Raw genomic sequence first — 23,090 nt, 5'->3', positions numbered from 1 at the left:
GGAACTTAGAAAAGGCTGTAAAAGTTTGTTTGGCTGAAAAGTGGACCAAAAAGTGGCCCACAGTTAGTGAAATAGAAATTCAGGACTTGCCTTGGTTTAACATAGAGGAAGAGACTCAGAGGCTTGGGGATTTTGATATATTAGAGTGGATTTGTCATTTAAGACGTACTCAACTACCATGGGAGGGTCCAGAAGACGTACCATTTACCACTTATATGAAAAACAAATTTCTTTTTTTTTTAAGATTTTATTTATTTATTCATGAGAGACACGGAGAGAGAAAGGCAGAGACACAGGCATGGGGAGAAGCAGGCTCCATGCAGGGAGTCCAACATGGGACTTGATTCCGGGTCTCCAGTTTCAGTGCACTTCACCCTTAGGAGCCTCTTAGAACTTGAGTCACTTACAGGTTTAGAAGCAAAAAAGGAGAGTGAGGGCAATCACCATAGTCTTGTGTAGCAACTGCTTTAGGGAAGGTCTTTTCTATTTCCAAGTTTCAGGCTTTGGGCTGAAGGTGATGCTAAACCACTGAGCCACCCAGGCTGCCCCGAAAAATAAATTTCTGAAGAGAAATCTGGCATCTTTGAAGGAGCATTATGATCACTCTTCTATAGATGCCAGATCTTGCAGTGGACACTTCACAGTCAGTGGTTTGGGAAACCTAACTGCAGTGAGAGTAATTAGATCCTAGGATGGCAGGAGCCAGGAGATGACACTCAACTGGCAAAGCAAGGTAGACATGATTACCCTAATGGACAGCAGAGTCAAAGCAGTAATCAGAACTTGCACAGACCTATCGCATTGGCTGGTGGATCTGGGTGTTCCTAGAAATGAAATGGATAGGAAGCCTACTGAATTCTCACTTGATTTACATACACAGTAAAGTTCTAGGTTGAATGAATAAAAGTTTAACTTAAATTAAAATAGATGTACCTCTAGTCAACTCCCCCTTTATTTTTAAAAAGGATTTATTTATTTTTAGAGAGATAGTGTGCACACTCAAAACCTGCACAAGAACAAGAGGAGGGGTAGAGGGGGAGGCGGAGGGAGACAGAGAGAATCTCTCAAGTAGACTCCATGCTGAGGGCTTAATCCCACAAACCCATGAGTTCACGACCTGTGCAAAAACCAAGAGTCAGATGCTCAACAGCTACCCAGGCTCCCCAACTCTCCTTTTAAAAGAAAAACAAACAAACAAAAAACAAGTTAATTATCCAATTTTCTTCTCTGTAGAAATTTTATTTGCACTGACTTTTTTTTGGTGGGGTGGACAACACCCTACTACAGAGAGGCTATAGTGCTACAGCTGTCCACTTCTGGGAAGTGCTAGCATATTGTTCAGAATTATCTACAAATCAGACTGATTTTTATTCTTCCCCAAATCAACTGCTATAGGAAATTGAGACACTTTATTCAATGCTACCTACTTGTGCCTTTAGAATCTGCTTAAACACAAACCTGTATAAGAGTTTCATTTGATAATGGAGTGATGCTGTGCATGTCAGAATTATGGTTCACACAACTCAATTCATGATGGTCAACTTATATCACATGATGCGCATAGCTCATGGGTAAATATTCAATCTTCACTAAGGCCAGAAGCTGGTTTTCTGAAAAAGACAGAATAACTTCTTCCCCTGCTGAAATCATAAGGTTTTGACGCTATTTACCTATGGGATCCAACTCCAGCATCCTGAACACATCACTATCTTCCACGTTGATATACTCATGTCTCCTGGACTATTTGTAGGGTAGCTTTTATGGTAGCCCACAACTATCTCAGAACTTCTTTTGATCGGAGGTTTATTAAAAACTGGCAATCTTGGAAAATATTTTGTATATGGATTAGAGAAATGCACCCTCGCCCAAAGTATATAATCTATAAAAAAATTCAGAGTCTCACTAGGCATTGCACTTCTTTTTTTAGTGATAAGATATACCAAGTGTATTAATTTGTTCGTTACTTTGGAGAGGTCTTGACATGCTCTAGACCACCGGACCTCTAGATATCTCACTAAGGTGATACGATCCTGAATTTCTGGATTGTATTTTATCCCTTGGAATGAATGTTTGTTTGTTTTACCAAAGTATCAGGATAGTTTCTAGCTTTTGATCAACAGATATCATCATGATATCAACAATCGTCATGAAAGCATCAATGTAGTAGACCACACTGATTTCATGTAGAATGGTTAGATGATCAGTTCTTCTGCAGATTAAATTGTGGTGGAGTGCTAGAGTGTTGGCAAGTTAAATCTGTTAGGGTATCTTGCTGTATTTTTTAAGTGAAAACAAACTTCTCCTAAAATAAGTATATAGGAAAAAAAATTGATAGATTCCTGCATGTCGGGTACCCATGTTTTTCTAATCCCCAAGATAAACCGCATCTGCAATAGTAGCTGCATCGTTGCAATCGTGGCTGAATCGTTGCATGTGACCCTGGTTTTACTATTTTGGTAGACAGAGGCAGTTGTAGGTGTTTAAACTTGGCCTTTCCTAACATAACAATTTTCATTTCGTATGTAAGAGAATCAACATGGAGATTTTACCAGTTGCTGGGTATGCTTATTCCAATTGTATTTCAGAAGTGGGTGGATAATCATGGGATTTGTTCTGGCATCTACCAGGTCTGCTGTGAGATAGCCAAAGTCAAAACTCTATTAACTACATGAATCCAAAGGCCTCCACTGTTCCTGGTAGATCACAATGCTGTGTGGTTCATGAAGATGTAGCATTATTTCAGAGTGAGTGTCCAGTAATGCCCCCAAAGCCTTTCTATTTTCCTTCCTCTAACACTTGTTCACATGGGTAAATAGCTGTATATTCCTTTGGAGCAAGTCCATAAGACTTACAGCATAAAGTTTAGGCACTGTTTTAAGGTTCTTCAAGGGGACCTCAGTCTTCATCAAGGCTTCCTTTCATTCAAGGGATTCTGAGACTAAAGTATGGGAATTAGGGAGAGAGCCATGACTCTAAATAGTGATGATTCAGATCAGATCTCAGTTCACCGAAGCAAGAGATTCTTGCTTATACAAATCATGGAAGACATTAGTACAGTAGTCCTCCCCACCCCACCCCCACTCCCCCATATTGGCAATTTTGCCTTCCATATGTTTTCAGTGACTTCTGGTCAACCATGGTCTGGAAGCAGATCATCCTTCCTCTAATATATTGGCAGAAGGTAAATAGTAGCCTAAAGCTACATTCACCTACTTCATCTCATCACATAGGCATTTTATTATCTCACTTCATCATAAGAAGGTAAGTATGGTACAATAAAGTATCTTGACGGAGAGAGAGAGAGAGACCTTGAGAGACAGAGAGAAAGGATAGCACACTATATTGCTAAAATTGTCCTATTTTGTTATTACTTACTGTTTTAATCTCTTACTGTCCCTAATTTATAAACTTTATCATACATCTGTATGTTTAGGAAAAATACATAGTATATATAGGGTTCAGTACTATCTGCAATTTCAGGTGTACCCTGGGGGTTATGAAACATACCCCCTGCAAATAAGGGGGACTACTGTAGTAACCATTTTCATTGACAAAGATCGCCAAGGATGGAATTATTCTGATAATTCTTTCGGTATTCATTCTCATCATAATAATTCCCATTTTGTCTTTGAATGCTGCCATTGGGGTTCTGTTTCTCTGGGATCCCATCAATGTCACTGAATTCAGGGAATCCATTTTGATGGGAGCATCTCCCGCTATAATTTCTAGCCTATGGAGAACAGCCACTGGAGATATTTTTAAAAACTAGCACTCTCTTCACCACTGTATTTTTCTTTCTTTCTTTTTTTTTACCACTGTATTTTTCAATACAGAAATAACCTATAGACCTTTCTGGGGTAAACAGGTAGGGAAAGGGGTAGGTTGCTCATGATAAATCCATCTCCTTGTTCCTATCTAAACTTTCAGATACTTTCATCTACTGTTTATAAATGAAAATCTACCATTATAGTTAATGCAGTTAATGCAGATTACTTTTGGGCTCAAGTTTCTTTCATTCATTCATTCATTCATTCTTAATGGGTATTAAGCCAAAAGCTAGAGCCACTAGCAAATGTTCAAGCTAACAACCTGAACCTAAGCTATTTACTTAGTGTATTCATAGCAATATAGTTGTCTTGTCTCCCAACATTATATTCCTTCTACCCTGAGAATTCATTCTCATACATATTCCTAAGAGTTCTGTGAATCTTAAGTGGAAAAATCTTGCAATTCTTTGAGTGTGTCTATAATATCTTCCCAGGTCATACTTTGAATCCATAGCTCTAAGGTCTGCTGGTATTTAAGTCTGGATAGAAGTCTAGCAGCACTGAGAGTCGATTGGTGAGAGAGTGAGAGCTTGAGGAATAGATTTTTTCTTTGTTGGTTGGTTTTTAACTATAACCTTTCATAGAAAGTGAAAATGGGCTATCACTACTGATAATGGAACATGGGCAGATCTGGGGAGTTTTGTAGAATCTCCCCATATGTTCTGATTACATTTTTCAATCAATGCTGTAACTGTTTGAAGAGACAGGGCTGTGAATACTGTGAATTCCGTATGTACTGAAATTCAGCAAATGGCAAGATCTAACCTGGGATTGTTTTTTAGGAATCTTCTCCTTGTAGCTACAGGGATAATGGATTCTTTCAGAATGACCATAGAAACTTTCTGGTTCCTTACCCAGGGCTAGAGTTTGGAGTTTAAAGCCCTGAGCTCATTATTTTTCTTTCTCTGAGTTTATTATATATTTAGAAGAAATATAGCAACCTTGGTCTTCATAATCTTTATTCCTATTATAATGTTTTACTATAGCAGCTACGTGATTACCCAAAGCTTTGCATAGCCACTGGACCCTTCCGGGTGACTTCAGGAGACAACTAAAGGTGCTCTGACACAGTATGCCATTTGCTAACAGCATTCCATTTGGCACTAGAAATGAACTAATTTCCATTAAGGCAAAACACGTCAGAGAATCAGTTCTACATTCCCATCTTTAAGGCTATGTTCCCCTGGAAGCACCTCCATCACCAAAACCTTTCTAAGTCTGGGTTTCATTGGACAAACAACTATTACATGTATGTTTTAGATTGAGTTTCATGCACTCAGAGTCTGAGACAAGGATTCTCTTGAAAGGGGTTGAGGGTATTCTCAGAAACTGCTAAGAAAGAGAGAGAAGTGGGATAGGAGCTGGGGGTAGAGGACAAACTAAAGTGTCTTTTAGCTAAAATCTAACCTTAGTCTAATAATACCCTGAGTAATTCTTGAGCATGAGTGGCACCATGGAATCACCTTTTCTTAGGGAAAGGGCCCAAGTAGATAAAGGTCACCCAGGAATTTTTGGGTGGAGTGGCATCCACAGGTGATGGCAGCGCTTCAGAGAAGAGCAAAGTCAGGTATCATTAGCTGCCAATGTCGCAGAACATGACCACGGGGATGGGTACATTGACCAGTAAAGGGGATCTGGGCAGATCACCAACAGTGTCTACTAACATGTTCTCTGGGTTATATCAACTCTTTTATAATATCAAGGTTTTGTAATTAGGTACATAAAATTAAGAATTATATATCTTCATGGTGTGCTGATACAATTTCATTATAAAATATTCCCGTTTACCTCTAGTAATGCTTCTTGTGTTTAAGTCTATTATGTCTGTTGTTATAATTGTGACACTAGCCATCTTTGATTATTGTTCACATGGTATATCTTTTTCCTCCTTGTTCCTACATTTAAGGTGTGTTTTTAATAAGCAACATTAAGGAAATGCATTCTAATAATCTGTTAATTGCATCATTTGTCCCATTTACATAAAATGTTATTACTGTGTTTTTATGGTTATTTCTACTTATTTGCTTTTTATTCATCTCATTTGTCCCACTTTGCTTTCTGACTTCTTTGTTCATTAATTTATTGTTATGATTCTATTTCCCCTCTATTAACTTACTGACTTCAAATTATTTTACTATTCTTTTACATCGTACCCTAGAGATTACAAAATGCATCTTTAATTTAATACAATTTAATACAAATTGGTACTTTTTATCATTTTTCAGTCAATGTGAGAACCTCATAACTGTAACTACTTGTCCCCAAATTTTCTCTTATAATTGTCATTTTTGTAAAACTTCAAAAGCTTTGCTTATATACATTTTACCTGAAAAATCCTCATGTAGTCATTGTCTTAATTTTGTTTTTAGTGTTTTTTCTTGTTTGTTTATTCTTGTTCTCTGTTGTTTTGGTGTACAGATCTAGGTTTTAACACAGGCATAGATTCATGGAAATGTCACCCACTCAGGAGATGGAACTGTTCCATATATGAAATAAGCATTTAAGTAATTTTCTTTTCTATACTTTTCCTTCTTTTGTGGTCTCTTTGCTTCAGCTCATATAATTTTTGTTATCTATCTTCAGTACACTAATTCTCTTCTGATTCTCACCTGCTCTAAGGTAATGTATTTAACTTTTTTAAAGATTTTATTTACTTATTCATGATAGTCAGAGAGAGAGAGAGAGAGAGAGAGAGAGAGAGAGGCAGAGACACAGGCAGAGGGAGAAGCAGGCTCCATGCAGGGAGCCCGACGTGGAACTTGATCCCGGGTCTCCAGGATCGTGCCCTGGGCCAAAGGCAGGCGCCAAACCGCTGCGCCACCCAGGGATCCCTGTATTTAATTTTTGCCTTCAATATACTGCATTTTTATTTAATGTTTGTTGTTTTTAATCAATTACTTGGCATTCTCATTCTCTGGAGAAATTATCCATCTTATCAGTTTTTGTATTTGGATTGTCCATAGCTTTGTTTTCCTTAATTGGTCTTTTCTTGTTGTTGTTGTTTTTGTTTTGTTTTGTTTTGTTTTGTTTTTTAGGTGAGGCATGCCTTTTAGTACAAGAACTTTTGTTTATTTATTAATTTTAAGTAAGCTCTATGCTCAATGTGGGGCTTGAACTCAAGGTCCCTAGATCAAGAGTCACATGCTCTGCTGACTGAGCCAGCCAGGTGATCTATTACTTGAGTTTACAAACAAGAAGGATGGGTGGGGGTGCCTAGCTGGCTCAGTCAGTTAAGTGTCTGCCTTAGGCTCAGGTCATGATTCCAGGGTCCTGGCATTGAACCCCCTGTTCAGCGGGAGCCTGCTTCTCTCTCTCCCTCTGCTGCTCCCCCTGCTTGTGCCCTCTCTCAGATAAATAAATAAAATTAAAAAAAAAAAGAAGAAGAATGGGTGAACGGAAGGAAGATGAGAGAAAGAAGGGGGAGAAAGTATTTTGTTGCTGTTGTTCATGGTTCTAGATACACTAGATAATTTTCAATTGTGCGACAGATATCATATTTGATGAATTGTAGGTTGTAATAATTTCACTTTCCTCTAAAGAGAGTTTATTTTACCTTGTGGTAGTGTTTAGATTCAGGATATACCACCATAATATCATCAGAGATTAACTAGATTTGGGGCCAGATTATAGTTGAGGGGGCTCTGGTTCATCACTACATAGCTCTCCAAGCACCCCAAATGAGAACCTCAAGAGATTATTAGTACATCCAGGTCTTCAGAACAGGTTCTGAACTCAATTATTTGTCTTTTTTACACCATGAAACTATAAAAACCTCTAATCTGTTTTCTAGTATCTTTCCTTTCTCCTTAGCCTCTCAATCTATGCATTTTAGGAATTTGGCAACTTCTCTGTGCAATAATCTACCACATATAAGAACTTACTTTTTTATTCTCCTCTTCTTATCAGGATTTTAGTGTCTTAAGTCCTAGCAATCATGAACTCCAAAATCGTCTTTCTACCTTTCTGAGATGGCAAAAAAATACTGCTGGCTCTTTATTTCTTACAATATTGAATATGAATATTACAATATTCATGTAATCTTGAACTTTCGGCTTCTACCCACCACCTGCAGCTCCACCAATAATCAGCAGATGCCCCGGAGACAGTATGGCTTTAAGAATGTAGGCTTATATCTGTCAGTTCTCTTCCTAATACTCTGGTCAAAATTCACATTTCTGAGACTTGTTCTGTCTCGCTTGACTTTTATGCCCATCATTGGCCAAATGAAGTCAGTACCAGTACCCCTTATGGAAAGTTCCAAAAAGAGCACAGCAGGACCTGAACTATAAAGGCTGTGGCCTCTCCAGTCCTATTGCCTCAGTAGCTCTCAATGATGCTTTAACATTTTTTGTGTGTTTTTTGGCTTTTTAAACTGTATCTTATAACTTATATTTCCTATCTTACTAAGAATGTAAGTCCTCCATAGTATATTACACTCTGTCAAAAGGGTAAGTCCAGCTTGCACTGCTGTTCAGATGATCAGTATTGAGCCCTGACTTTCTTGGCTAATGATGGGCAAAGAAATCAAGCAAAACACATCAAGTCCAAGAAATATAAATGTTATCAGGATATTAGAATGTATTAAGAAAGTTTAAACTGTGCAGCCGTCTGAAAAGTTGGCTCACAAACTGTGGAAGGAGCCTCAGTGTCCATCGAAAGATGAATGGATAAAGAAGATGTGGTATATGTACTCAATGGAATATTCCTCAGCCTTTAGAAATGACAAATACCCACTATTTGCTTCGATGTGGAGAGACCTGGAGGGTATTGTGCTGAGTGAAATAAGTCAATCGGAGGACAAACATTATATGGTCTCATTCATTTGGGCAATAAAAAAATCAATGGAAGGGAATAAAGGGAAAGGAGAGAAAATGAGTGAAAATATCAGTGAGGGTGACAAAACATGAAAGACACCTAACTCTGGGAAACGAACAAGAGGTAGTGGAAGGGGAAGTGGGCAGGGGGTTGGAGTGACTGGGTGATGGGCACTGAGGGGGGCACTTGGCAGGATGAGCACTGGGTGTTATACTATATGTTGGCAAATTGAACTCCAATAAAAAAAAAATGAAAAGTTGGCTCACTAATGGGGTACCTGGGTGGTACAATCTGTTAAATGTCCAACTCTTGGTTTCAGCTCAGGTTGTAAACTCAGGGTCACGAGATGAAGCCCCCTGCTGGGTTCTGTGCTAAGTGAGGAGTCTGCTTGAGATTCTCTCTCCACCCTCTGACTCTGCCTCTCATGCTCTCTCTCTTTTTATTTATTTATTTATTTATTTATTTATTTATTTATTTTGTTTTAGGATTTTTATTTATTTGACACAGAGAAAGAGAGCACACAAGTAGGCAACGTGGCAGGCAGAGGGAGAGGGAGAAGCAGGCTCCCTGGGATCATGAGCTGAGGGGAAGGAAGACACTTAATCAGTTGAGCCACCCAGACACCCTTTTGTCTCTTTAAAATAAGTAAATAAATCTTAAAGAAAAAAAAAGCTCACTAATTACTGCTACTTAAAACAGCCAACCCATTCCTATGAATTCTACAGTATTGTGGTTATGGTTTATCTCCTTAATCAATAATGAAAGTTTTACTTAAATTATTAGTATATGTACTTATAGTCAGTTTCTACTGCTGACATCCAAGGAACCTAACCAATTCATTCAAAGTGTACACTTAACATGTATGTATCATATAAAGATTATGAGACTATAAAGACAGAAAACGTTTTATTTCTTTGTAACACATTTCTGAATCTTATACATTAACTGTATGTGTGCAGAATTAAAGTAAATTTTATATTTCAGATACCCAAATTAACAAAATATCATCCAAAGTGAAACAAAACTGCAATCCAAATAATCCTATAATGTAAACCACGAAAATAAATCAAAAGCATTGACATGATGTGTTTACTTAAGATGATTATTATGGTTCACTCTAAAGCAGTGCCTTTCTGATACTCGCAGTCAAATCTAATCATAGTATGAAGAATACAGGAACTTGTCAGTATGTGCTCAAAATTATATTTTTACCAAAGAGCATGAATAAAACAGGGAATACAGAATGATCACTTTTACTTTAAGAATTAGTAGCAACTTAGAAATTAAAATTTGTTCCTAATGCTGTGTATATTTCATGCACACAGAACTAGAACAGACTGCTGAAATAAAAGGAGAGATTTCTATAAACATAATAGGCTGTATTAAGCCAGCCATTATGTTGGATACGATTTCCATTTAATGTCAGAAATTGGCTTTTGAAGATGGCACTCTAAAAATCAAAGCTTTCAATTTTTGCAGCTTCCAAATTGATTAAAGAAGAAAAAGAAGTAAGTGCTAAAGAAACATTTTGAGAATATCGTCATTCAAATCTCATTTTTTGAGGGGTGGGGGCAGGTAATGCTTTGTTTTTATTACATAAGGAAAGGAAAAGGAATGATTGGGACCAGCAATGAAAAGATAACTATGTCAGGGAGGAAAAGTATTCACACCGGAGCTCTCGAAGCCCTTCGCTATTAGAATATAAATGTTACATCTTGAAATAAACTAGAAAATGAAGGAATCTTTCTTTCTCTTTAAAGTACCAGATCAGAAGAGGCGAGCTTTTTTCTGAGAATCGAGAGAGCTGCCTTCTGAGGTTTCTGTGATCAAAAATGGGGAAAGCACTGATGTGGAAAGGCTGATATTTGAATCTCACAAAACTGGTTTTCAGCACCAGTAGTGTTAATGGAAAGAATATCAGAAGCTCCAGGACCATCTAACCCATTCGCACAATAAATTTTTGCATGGGCAGCTGGGGAAATCTAATTCTAAACTTACACAGGAACTCTATTCGATAATATTTCTAGTACATGAATATGCTCCACTCGCATAATTTTTTGGTTTTGCTTAGTCAGTACGGGAGGACTGTTAGTTGTAGTAAGTTGGGGGTGGGAAAAGAAACACTTGTGCCCCCGGAATCCTGCAGCTTATTCAAGGGTAGTGTTTCTTCTGTGGGGCATTAGTATTCTCTCTTCAAGAGAATATCTCAGTGGTTTTATTCCAACTGAGTCACTGAAGGAAAGAAACAAGAAATACAGATCTTAGGTGAAAAATTAGTAAAGCCCTTTCCTCCTAACTCTGGTTGATGCTTGACGCATTTCTGGTACCTCATAAAGGAATTCATCTGAACTTGTGGTTGCCCCAATTACATGCAGGGTTTTATGGAGAAGCTGCTTTAGTCTCTGCATCATACTTTCCATTTAAGAGAGTCTTAGTGGAGGGCACCTGGGTTGCTCAGTTAGGCATCTGACTCTCATTTTTGGCTCAGGTCATGATCTCAGGGTCTTGGGACCAGGCCCCTCATCAGGCTCCATGCTGAGAACAGAGTCTGCTTCTCCCTCTCCATCTGCTTCTCCCCCTGCTCTCTCTCTCTCTAATAAATAAAATCTTTAAAAATAAAAAAAAATAAGTCTTAGTGATTAGTGCTTAGCATAAATTTGATGCTCAAAAATATTCATTAAATTAAGAAACTATTAGTCAATACCAATAAACTAGCATAAATTAAGACCAGGTGCACAATTCTATAGATCAAATAAGAACACCATTTACTGGGTATGTGACATTTATATAGAACAATTTATTTAACTTCTCTTAATTTCAGCTTTTTTGTCCTGCACATTATAACATCATATTTATAAAGGGCCTTCCACAGAGCCTGATATATCACATAGGCTATTATTATTTTTATTGCAATTAGAGACATTTGCAAATGACAAATGAGCCTTCATGTCCTAAATTTGTGAAACTGTTTTTCCTCTTCATTCAGTATCTCAATAAATGATCATTTATGGGAAGCAAAATTTCACAGCCCTACATAACCATGGGTCAATTATAAATAGCATTTTGTTTCACTTGCCATTTTTTTTCCAGGATATACATACAACTTCACTACTCTATAGAGTAATTGTATAGAGTTTTCTGTAATTTCTATTGTCATCTATCATAAAATTCTGAGGGTAGGGACCTGATTTTCAACCTGCTTTCTTATTCACTGGAGCTTCTCTTCACTCCCCTTAAATCAGGTACTCAAGTGCTCTGGAAATGCACTGAATGTTACAGTGGTGGTTGTTTTACTACTTCCAGGAATTGGCAGGACAGGATATTTCCAGGAAGGGCTATTCAGGATCAAATTTATTAATTTTTATGTATACTGCTTGGCTGCAGCCACTAAATACAACAAGCAGGAAGCTGAAGCTCACTGAATACTGATAAAAGGCAAGGCGTTCATTTGAGAGTGTGAGCATTAGGACAAAGCTGTGCTCAGTTCTGGATGATAACTTATTTGTTTAATGGAAAATACTACTGCTGGAAGCTGATCCTTTTTCAATGAGAAAAGCACTGCACACGTTCAGCCCATAAATGGAACAATGGTTGGATTAATCCATATATCAGAATAAGGAGGTAGTTGCTCTAAAACTACATTTTACTGATGCTTTTATAGGACTTACTGGTCACAAAGTGAGGGAAGTAACACTCATGTATGGAAAAGAAGTGAGGATGCGATAAAACGACAGCACCGTCTTCAAATAATAGTTTACACTGGCCTTCTTCAACTTTTACCGGTATGATTACTTGTTTAAATGAAGTTACATTTATATAAAATCCATGTTAAAAGTGGGAGCACCATGAAGTCTTTCCTCTCTCACTTCCCACTTTTAACTATCTGATAAACTTCATGATCTCTAGCGCTCATCTCTGTCTACACTGGCAATGAACCATGTCCAGGCTCTAATCTGGCCTTCATTTCTGGTTTTGCTTTATTCTGACTAATTCTTTTAACTGCTCAGTCATCTTTCTAAGCCAAAAATCCTTTTCTTTTTGTTCCTTTCAACCATACCTGTTAAAATCCTTCAACTATTCCCTATTTCTTTTGGGAAGACTCTCAAACTTCTTATGATAGTCTCCCACAATTTCCCAACATGGCCATGTAGTGATATTTCTCTCTTTTAAAGAACAAATGAAAAATAGTGAAAGGGAATAAAGGGGAAAGGAGAAAAAAATGAGTGGGAAATATCAGAAAGAAAGACAGAACATGAGAGACTCCTAACTCTGGGAAACGAACTAGGGATGGTGGAAGGGGAGGTGGGGTGGTGGTGAGGGTGACTGGGTGATGGTCACTGAGGGGGGCACTTGAGGGGATGAGCACTGGGGTGTTATTATATATGTTGGCAAACTGAACTCCAATAAAAAATTTTAAAAAATAAAATTTTTGTTTTATGTCAAAAAAAAGAACAAATGAAATCAACACATTGTAAGTCTTTGAAAGCCAGATATATTAAAAAATAAACAAATAAATAAAAATAAAGAAAGCCAGATATGCCAGAGTCTGAATATCTGTCCTGAAGAGAAGGAATTTTCAGTGTCTGAAGGCCTGAGCGTCCTCTATTAAAAGTTTTTCGGCTAATAATATATCTGTGTCTCAAAGTTTCTTTGCCAATGTCTCTCCTCATCTGGAAATTATGCTTGCTTTCTCGAAAATGAGATAAGTGTATTATATATGTGTGTATATTTCATTCTTTTTCATATTTCACTCACAGCTAGGCCGTGGTGTTCTCTTGTTGAACATAAACCATCTTGCAGAACAACTCAGACAAGGCTGCCATAGGAACATGATGAAATGAGACCAGAACCAAGACCACTTCATATTTCTGTCTACTCACAGACATAAACAAGGTCACTGTGCACACCACAAAAAAACATCCCCCATCTCCTGGCAAATGTGAGTGCCTGTTGCTTTATTATTATTATTATTATTATTATTATTATTAATTATGGCCTGATCATTGCTTTAGTCTGTCTTTTTTCTAGGTAAGATTCACATATCCAGTCATAAAATTATCTCATTTCCTCATATTACCCAATGCAGAGAAAATCCCTACTTCCTTGAGTCTTCCCCAAAATGTTCTAACCAAAGCCCATATTCTTTATATTCTCACATTTTCTTATTGAGGTGCTCCATAGTTTCTCATGTTGCATGGTACTCTTAGTTGTTTCAACAAGAATGAAACCTAATTTATTTACAACTATAGATGTGTTCCTAGTGGCCTTTGACTAGAGGTCTTTGACGTGTTTGTGTGCATACACACACATTTTTTTTAATTTTAAGAGGCATTTTATTAACACCAGACCAAAAAAAATGTAATAAAAAAGTTATATGCCAACTTACACTTATGATCATGAATACAAAGCATTGAAACAATGCATTGGAAAACATAATCAGACTAGGTTTTAAAATCTAAGAGATTATAAGCTAAATTAGTTTTATCCCCTGTATGCTAGTTTGGATTAAGATTAGAAAAAGCTATTAATGAAAAGTATGGATATATACTTGGTATAATAATCATTATTGAATCATTTAGAAAAGCTATTAATGTTATCCTTCCATAAAATGATTACAGAGATAGAAACTACGATCAAGTAAATATATCCCATGGAAACTTAAACAAAATTTTTTATTTAGTTTTTTTTAACTTTTTTTTTAACCAACAGTCATGAATAGGAATATTCATACCAGTATTATTTAAATAGCAAGAAACTCCTAGCAGACAAAATGTCCCCCAAACAAAAGAATGGACAAAGAAATTATATATCCAAACATCAGAATTACAAAAGTATAAATGAATGAGCCACAGTCAATATATACAAAGACATATATACACACTATACATACTAGTGGTCGCACCTATTAAACCCAGACTCCTTAAGCTCTATAAAGCAACAGGTCCCTAACCCTGATGACAGTGATATAAAAGTCTTTGAAATGCAGAAATTTACAAATGTGAGCAGAATAGAGAGATTTCCTCCCATTTATTCTAGAACACCCCCCTCAAGTTCCCCTCCCCATGCCCAACAACACAAGATAAGAGAGAAAGAAAGAGAGACCTGGATACTTGGATACAAGGGAAGGGAACACACAACAAAATTAAACAGAGCACCACAGTTTGACCCAATTCTTTTTTTTTAATTTTTATTTATTTATGATAGAGAGAGAGAGAGAGAGAGAGAGAGAGAGAGAGAGGCAGAGACACAGGCAGAGGGAGAAGCAGGCTCCATGCACCGGGAGCCCGATGTGGGATTCAATCCCGGTTCTCCAGGATCGCGCCCTGGGCCACAGGCAGGCGCCAAACCGCTGCACCACCCAGGGATCCCTGACCCAATTCTTAATCCAAAATTTACTAAAATAAGTTACACAACAAAAAAGTAAAAGGGCTCTGATTGAGTTTTCTATGTTACCAATCCAATGGTTCTGAATTAATTTAATAATCTGCTGAAATGCACCAATGACAAAACTTCATGTCCTTAATTGATACCGCAGCTCAAATTACAATGAGATGTGGACATCCCGCTCGTTTAAACAAGGTATGCATTATAATCATAGGAAAACTAGTGGACATAAGCTAGTGGCCAAAAAAGCACATCTCATCATCTCGTCATAACTATTGGAACTACAACTTAATGTGTTCAAACAGGGCTTTCAAGGATTGAAAGACATTATGTAAGACCGGTTAGTGAAGGAGTGATTTTCCCCTCTGCATCTCTATGTAATATCCTGATTTTTATCTTGTTCTTTTTTTTCTTAAAGATTTTATTTATTTACTTTTTTTGACAGGGAGAGAGATTGAGAGAGAGAGAGAGAGAGAGAGAGAGAGAGAGAATGAAAAGAACCTGGGAGAGTGGTAGAGGGAGGAAAAGCAGGGAGGAAAAGCACGGTCCCTGGAGAGCAGGAAGCCCAATGTGGGGTTGATCCCAGGACCCTGAGGTCATGACCTTCACTGACTGAGCCACCCAGGGGCCCTGATTTTACCTGTTCTTAAACATGGAAAGTACGGATCAGATGCCTCAGTGTGAATTACCACCGTTTGATGTGGTTTCATGCATTAAGGTTCTCCTAGTCAATATTATTCAAATTACTGACTCCATCCAATTGGCAGCTATTTTGGTAACTACTATAGATCCGGCTGATATGCTCTGTTCAGTGCCTGTTTTTTTTAATAAATTAATTTTTATTGGTGTTCAATTTACCAACATACAGAATAACACCCAGTGCTCATCCCGTCAAGTGTCCCCTTCAGTGCCCGTCACCCATTCACCCCCACCCCCCACCCTCCTCCCCTTCCACCACCCCTAGTTCATTTCCCAGAGTTAGGAGTCTTTATGTTCTGTCTCCCTTTCTGATATTTCCCACACATTTCTTCTCCCTTCCCTTATATTCCCTTTCACTATTATTTATATTCCCCAAATGAATGAGAACATACACTGTTTGTCCTTCTCCGATTGACTTACTTCACTCAGCATAATACCCTCCAGTTCCATCCACGTTGAAGCAAATGGTGGGTATTTGTCGTTTCTAATGGCTGAGGAATATTCCATTGTAGACATAGACCACATCTTCTTTATCCATTCATCTTTCGATGGACACCGAGGCTCCTTCCACAGTTTGGCTATTGTGGACATGGCTGCTAGAAACATCGGGGTGCAGGTGTCCCGGCGTTTCATTGCATCTGTATCTTTGGGGTAAATCCCTAACAGTGCAATTGCTGGGTCGTAGGGCAGGTCTATTTTTAACTCTTTGAGGAACCTCCACACAGTTTTCCAGAGTGGCTGCACCAGTTCACATTCCCACCAACAGTGTAAGAGGTTTCCCTTTTCTCCGCATCCTCTCCAACATCTGTTGTTCCTGCCTTGTTAATTTTCCCCATTCTCACTGGTGTGAGGTGGGATCTCATTGTGGTTTTGATTTGTATTTCCCTGATGGCAAGTGATGCAGAGCATTTTCTCATGTGCGTGTTGGCCATGTCTATGTCTTCCTCTGTGAGATTTCTCTTCATGTCTTTGACCATTTCATGATTGGATTGTTTGTTTCTTTGCTGTTGAGTTTAATAAGTTCTTTATAGATCTTGGAAACTAGCCCTTTATCTGATACGTCATTTGCAAATATCTTCTCCCATTCTGTAGGTTGTCTTTGAGTTTTGTTGACTGCATCCTTTGCTGTGCAAAAGCTTCTTATCTTGATGAAGTCCCAATAGTTCATTTTTGCTTTTGTTTCTTTTGCTTTCGTGGATGTATCTTGCAAGAAGTTACTGTGGCCAAGTTCAAAAAGGGTGTTGCCTGTGTTCTCCTCTAGGATTTTGATGGAATCTTGTCTCACATTTAGATCTTTCATCCATTTTGAGTTTATCTTTGTGTCTGGTGCAAGAGAGTGGTCTAGTTTCATTCTTCTGCATGTGGATGTCCAATTTTCCCAGCACCATTTATTGAAGAGACTGTCTTTCTTCCAGTGGATAGTCTTTCCTCCTTTATCGAATATTAGTTGACCATAAAGTTGAGGGTCCACTTCTGGGTTCTCTATTCTGTTCCATTGATCTATGTGTCTGTTTTTGTGCCAGTACCACACTGTCTTGATGACTACAGCTTTGTAGTACAACCTGAAATCTGGCACTGTGATGCCCCCAGATATGGTTTTCTTTTTTAAAATTCCCCTGGCTATTCGGGGTGTTCAGTGCCTATTTCACCAGTTTCTCAGCTGCATTTTGCCTTCACCTCCAAAGGGGCACAGTATACCTTTCCCCAGTTACACATGAGGTCCACAACCTTTGCAGGCAAGCTCTTAACTGCACCTACCTTTCTCCTGAAGCACAGATAGGACATTACATCGATGACATCCTCCTCGGAGGAGATTCATTTGACACACTGATTCGAGACACAAATACAAAGGAGCTCCTGACAAGGGAACGGGGCGTTACTCTGCACACAGTACAAGGTTTTGCCACTTTGATTAGCTTCCCGAGGATTTAGCTGGTGAACACAGGACTGTTTTATCCCTTCCACTATCTAGAAACTGCTATTAACCTCTCAACACCCAAAATGTTAAAACACGTTCCCATTTTTTAGGATTTTTTTTTGGGGGGGGGATCCGTAGGCAAATTATATTCAGTGTTTGGAAATTTTACGTAAGCTCATTTGCCCTATTACTTGCAAACTGGCCCACCTTGAATGGAAGCCCATCTAAAAATCTGTCCAAAATTGCAATACAGTTGTGCCCTGAGAGGTACCTTCATTGTCAAAACTTTAGCAAACTCCTTTCATACCTCTTAGAGTCTTTGGACCACTCATGATGCCCATTAGTTGTCTGTGGCTTCTGCTGCAAGAAACTACCCTGTGCTATGTACCAAGAGAGTGGCAATTGTGGTCACAGTATACTGGGCTTCTGGGAAATAGAGGCTCTCATCTTTTTTTTTTTTTTTTTTAAGAGGTTCTCATCTTATGAGAGCTTACCGCCCTCTGTATCCAGCTGCCCTTTACATGTTAGATCACAGAAGCTCAAGATAGTCATAGAAGCATCCTTGCTATAAGATAAAGCCAAATCTGGGCCTTCTGGCATACTGCTATCTTTGTGAGGTGGTGGCCTTGTCTTCAGCATCCTGACAATCATCATGTTGCTAGAGGAGGTCACTCCTCTCTCAGATCCCTTGGCTAGCTGGGCCGCTCCTTGGGATCAACTAAGTGAACTGCCCTGGCAGTTCATCATACCACTGCCTGTGACAGAACCCACAGAAAAACTACTGCTTTTCGTCACTTAACCAGGATGCCACCACAGAGGCCCATACCCTAGCACCACAAAAATCCCAAGCTCATATGCTCTTCTTTTTCTCTCAAGCTATCTTTGGTCCAGCAGGAAAGCCTGCTCTGCTCCTTGTCCCACCCCACTCTTTGTCTCATATGTAAGTAACGAGTATTTCATTTTCTCTTGCTGCAGATATGGGTTTTTCAATCCTGACAGCTGAACCAAATTTTGAATAGGAGTCCATCTTGTGTCTTCAGAGTCTACATCCAATTTGAGGGACTTTCTGTGAAAGGTGCAAGATCTGTGTGTATACTCTTTTTGTTTGTTTGTTTGTTTTTTGTGTATGAATGTTCCAGTATCATGTCTTGAAAAAAGTCTTTTTCCATTGAATTGCTTTTGCCCCTTTGTCAGAGATCAGGTGACTATGTCTGTGTGAGCATAGTTCTAGGTTCTCTTTTCTTTTTCAATGGTCTGTGTTTCTCTTATTTTGCTGCACTGTGTTATCTTCATTAATGGAACTGCAGAATAAGTGTCAAATCTACAGAATGGGGGTGCCTGGGTGGCTCCCCTGGGTGGCGAGTTGGTTGGCAGACGCCTTTGGCTCCGGTCATGATCCTGGGGTCCTGGGATGGAGCCCCACATACGCTACCTGCTTGGTGGGGAGTCTGCTTCTCCCTCTGCCTCTGCCCGCTTATGCACACATTCTCTCTCTCTCTTAAATAAACAAATAAATAAATCTTTAAAAGGAATATCTATAGAATAGCTTCTTGTGATTTTGAATGGTATTTTACTGGCATTTTAGTAACACAGTCTTTCAATTCACGAACAGATAATATGCTTCCATTTATTGTTTTCATTAGAGTTTTGTAGTTTCCACATATAGATCCTGTATATAAGTATTTGTACCTAAGTATTTGATTTTATTTGTTCTCATGTAAATGACATTCATCACAAATCATTCCGTTTATTTAAACAAAAACACAACTCACCCATTCTTCCCACCACCCATCCTCTGCCTCTGGCAACCAATAATCTATTTCTGTCTGACTCTATGAGGCTTAGTTTATCTTACTTTTAAATTAGATTCCATATATAAGAAAGATCATTCAGTAATTGTTTTCTCTGTCTGACTTATTTCACTAAACATGATGCTCTCAAGGGCCATCCATGTCGTTGCAAATGACAATATTTCATTCCTTCTTACGGCATTGTTTATATATAAACCATGATCTCTTTATCCATTCATCCATCAATGGACACTTGAGTTATTTCTGAATCTTGGCTATTATATGTTGAGATGAACATGGAGGCACATATATCTTTTAGGTTACTGTTTGTTTTCTTTAAATAAGGACCCAAAAGTGAAATTGCTGGATCATATGGTAGTTCTATTTTTTTTTTAAGTTTTGAGGAAACTCCATATTGCTTTTAATAGTAGGTGTACCAATTTGCATTCCCATCAACAGTGCGTGTTTTCTTTCCTCTACATTCCCACCGACACTTGTTATTTATTGACTTTTTTTTTGACTTTTTGATGATAATTCTTCAAACAGGTGTGAGGTGATGCCTCATTGTGGTTTTGCAATTTCCTGATGATTATTGATGTTTGAGCATCTTTTTATGTATCTGTTGGCCACCTCTATGTCTTCTTTGAAGAAATGTCTATTCAGGGGCACCTGGGTGGCTCAGTGGCTGAGTGTTCGCCTTTGGCTCAAGTCATGATCTGAGGGTCCTGGGATCAAGTCCCACCTCAGGGTCTCTTCAGGGCACCTGCTTCTCCCTCTGCTTATGTCTCTGCCTCTCTTTCTGTGTCTCTTATGAATAATTAAATAAAATCTTTTTCTTTTTTTAAAAAAATGTCTACTCAGGTCCTCTGCCCATTTCCTAACTGGTTATATGTTGATTTTGGTGTAAAGCAGTGTGAATTATTTATGTAATTTGGATATCAATCCTTTATCAGATATATGATTTGTAAATATCTCCTCCCATTCTGTAGGTTGCCTTTTCATTCTGTTGATGGTTTCCTTTGCTTTGCAAAATCTTTTTAATTTTATGTAGCCTCACATTTCATTTTTGCTTTTGTTGCTTTTGGTACCAGATTAAAAAAAAAAAAAGAATCATTATCAAGATCGATGTCAAGGAACTTGCCACCTATGTTTTTTTTTTCCCCCCCCTAGGAGTTTAATAATTCTAAATCTTACATTCAAGTCTTAAATCCATATTGAGTTAAATTTTGTGTATGGCATTAGAAATGAGTCCAATTTCATTTACGTATTGTCCGTTTTTCTTAATATTATTCATTGAAGAGACTGTCCATATTCATTGTACATCCTTTGTCATAAAGTAATTGACCATGTATGTGTGGGCTTGTTCTTGTATTATCTTCTGTTCAATTGATCTATGAGTCTGTTTTTATTCTAATGCCACACTGTTTTAATTACTATTATTCTGTAATAAAGTTTGAAATCTGGTAGAGTGTTGCCTCTAACTTTGTTCCTCTTTTTCATGAATTTGCATGTCATCCTTGTGCAGGAGCCATGCTAGTCTTCTCTATATCATTTCAATTTTAGTATATGTGCTGCCAAAGTGAGCACTATTCCTCTTTTTAAATATTGCTTTGGTTATTTGGGATCTATGTGATTCTATACCAATTCTATTTCTGTGAAACACGCTATTGGAATTTTGATAGGGTTTGCACTGAATCTGTAGATTGCTTTGGTTGTTTGGAGCTTTTTTTTAAATTTTTTTATTTATTTATGATAGTCACAGAGAGAGAAAGAGAGAGAGAGGCAGAGACACAGGCAGAGGGAGAAGCAGGCTCCATGCACCGGGAGCCCGACGTGGGATTCGATCCTGGGTCTCCAGGATCGTGCCCTGGGCCAAAGGCAGGCGCTAAACCGCTGCACCACCCAGGGATCCCTGGAGCTTTTAATAATATAAATTCTTCTAATTCATGAACATGAAATCTCTTTCCATGTATTTGTGTCTTCCTGTTTCTTTCATTAACACCATGTATTTTTTAACATACAGCTCTTTCCACTCCTTGATTAAATTTGTTCGTATTTCTTTTGATGAAATTGTAAATGGGATTGTTTTCTTAATTCTGATTTCTGATAGTTCAAGATTAGTGTACAGAAACAACATATTTTAGTATATTTATTTTGTATTCTTGAACCTTACTGAATTTTTTTGTTAGTTCTAGCAGTTTTTTGATAGAGACTCTAAGATTTCCTAAATAATAGCATGCCATCAGCAAATAGTGACAGTTTTATTTCTTCCTTTCCATTTTGGATGCCTTTTATTACTTTGTCTTGCCTAATTTCTCTGGCAAGGACTTCTAATACTATGTTGAATTAAACTAGTGCCAGTGGGCATTTTGTTTTGTTCCTGACCTTATAAGAAAAGCTTTAAGCTTCTCACTTTGGAATATGATGTTAGCTGTGGACTTGTCATATGTGCCCTTATTATGTTAAAGTGCATATATAAAAAAAATAAAGTGCATATATACCTCATTTATCTTTATCTTCAGAGATAAATATAGAAGAATATTAACTATATCATTAATTGTAAACATGAAAAATTTAAATGTGTAAGTATAGGGAAATGAATGCACATACCATATCAGGTATAGGAAGTTATGAAATATTAAATGTCTTCCAAAATCTTGATTTCAAAGAATAATTAAAGGTATAAATTTGTATTCAAAATAGAGATTGCAGGGTAAAAATCTATACATAAAATAAGATCAACCTTTAGGAAATAGGACAGAGGAAATGCCAATTGTGTTTTCGTAAATAGTGTGATTATGAGATTTTATGAGAAATAGGTGCCCAGTTTGTGTTAGCTATTATTATTTTTATTTATATTTAACTTTTCTTTTTATTACTTTTCTTTAATTTCTAAATGCTATAAATTAAGGGGCACCTGGATGGCTCATTTGGTTAAATGTCCTACTCTTGATTTCAGCTCGGGTTGTGAGATCAAGCACTGTGCTGGAGTCTGTGCTCAGCAAGGTGTCTGTTTGACTTTCTCTCTCCCTCTCCCTCTACTCCTCTCGCCCCTCTCTCAAGTAAATAAATAAATCTTAAATAAATAAATAAATATTAAAAATAAGCATGCTTTACTTTTTTTTTAGTGTGCTTTACTTTTATAATGAGAAGATACTTAACAATATAGAGGTAGTATTCAATAACATTCCTCCAAATTTACTTCTTTAGAAAATAATCCCCTCTCTCCAAAAAAAAGAGTGATTGTTGAATTCTTAAGATTTTAAATATTCATGATTAGAAATGAAAAGTTATGAAATATATATATATATATATATATATATATATATATATATACACCACATGAAGGAAAACCTTAGCCATAGAGGAAAAAATATAGCAAGAATTAAGATTTTTTCCATTTAATATAAAATCTAACTAGTGTATTAAACATTGGCAAAGAAGAATCCTTAATAATAAAATAAACCAATCTTTACTGTATAAACACTGGAATGTGATTCATACAATTACCTTCATAAAAACTAGCTTCATAGTAAAGATATACTACAGAATCTGCAAATTGGAGCATCTGCCCTTCTAACTTTTGATGTAGGGCTTTTATTTGAAATTATTACTTATCTTTTCTGTCCATGGTGTTTTAATATATTTTGACAACAT

General features: G+C 37.5%; 1 non-coding gene across 1 annotated transcript; it reads right to left on the bottom strand.

Annotated features, from left to right (window-relative positions):
* Positions 1 to 20,912: 20,912 nt before the first annotated feature.
* LOC129514362 (U6 spliceosomal RNA) lies at positions 20,913 to 21,020 on the bottom strand. Its single transcript, XR_008665422.1, has one exon. It is a non-coding gene; the product is annotated as a U6 spliceosomal RNA (small nuclear RNA).
* Positions 21,021 to 23,090: the final 2,070 nt, after the last annotated feature.

This window comes from Nyctereutes procyonoides, unplaced genomic scaffold (assembly GCF_905146905.1).
Source record: "Nyctereutes procyonoides isolate TBG_1078 unplaced genomic scaffold, NYPRO_anot_genome, whole genome shotgun sequence".
Taxonomy (NCBI): Eukaryota; Metazoa; Chordata; class Mammalia; order Carnivora; family Canidae; genus Nyctereutes; species Nyctereutes procyonoides.
Note: the sequence above shows the minus strand (reverse complement) of the source record. Positions and strands in the feature narration are given on the sequence as shown.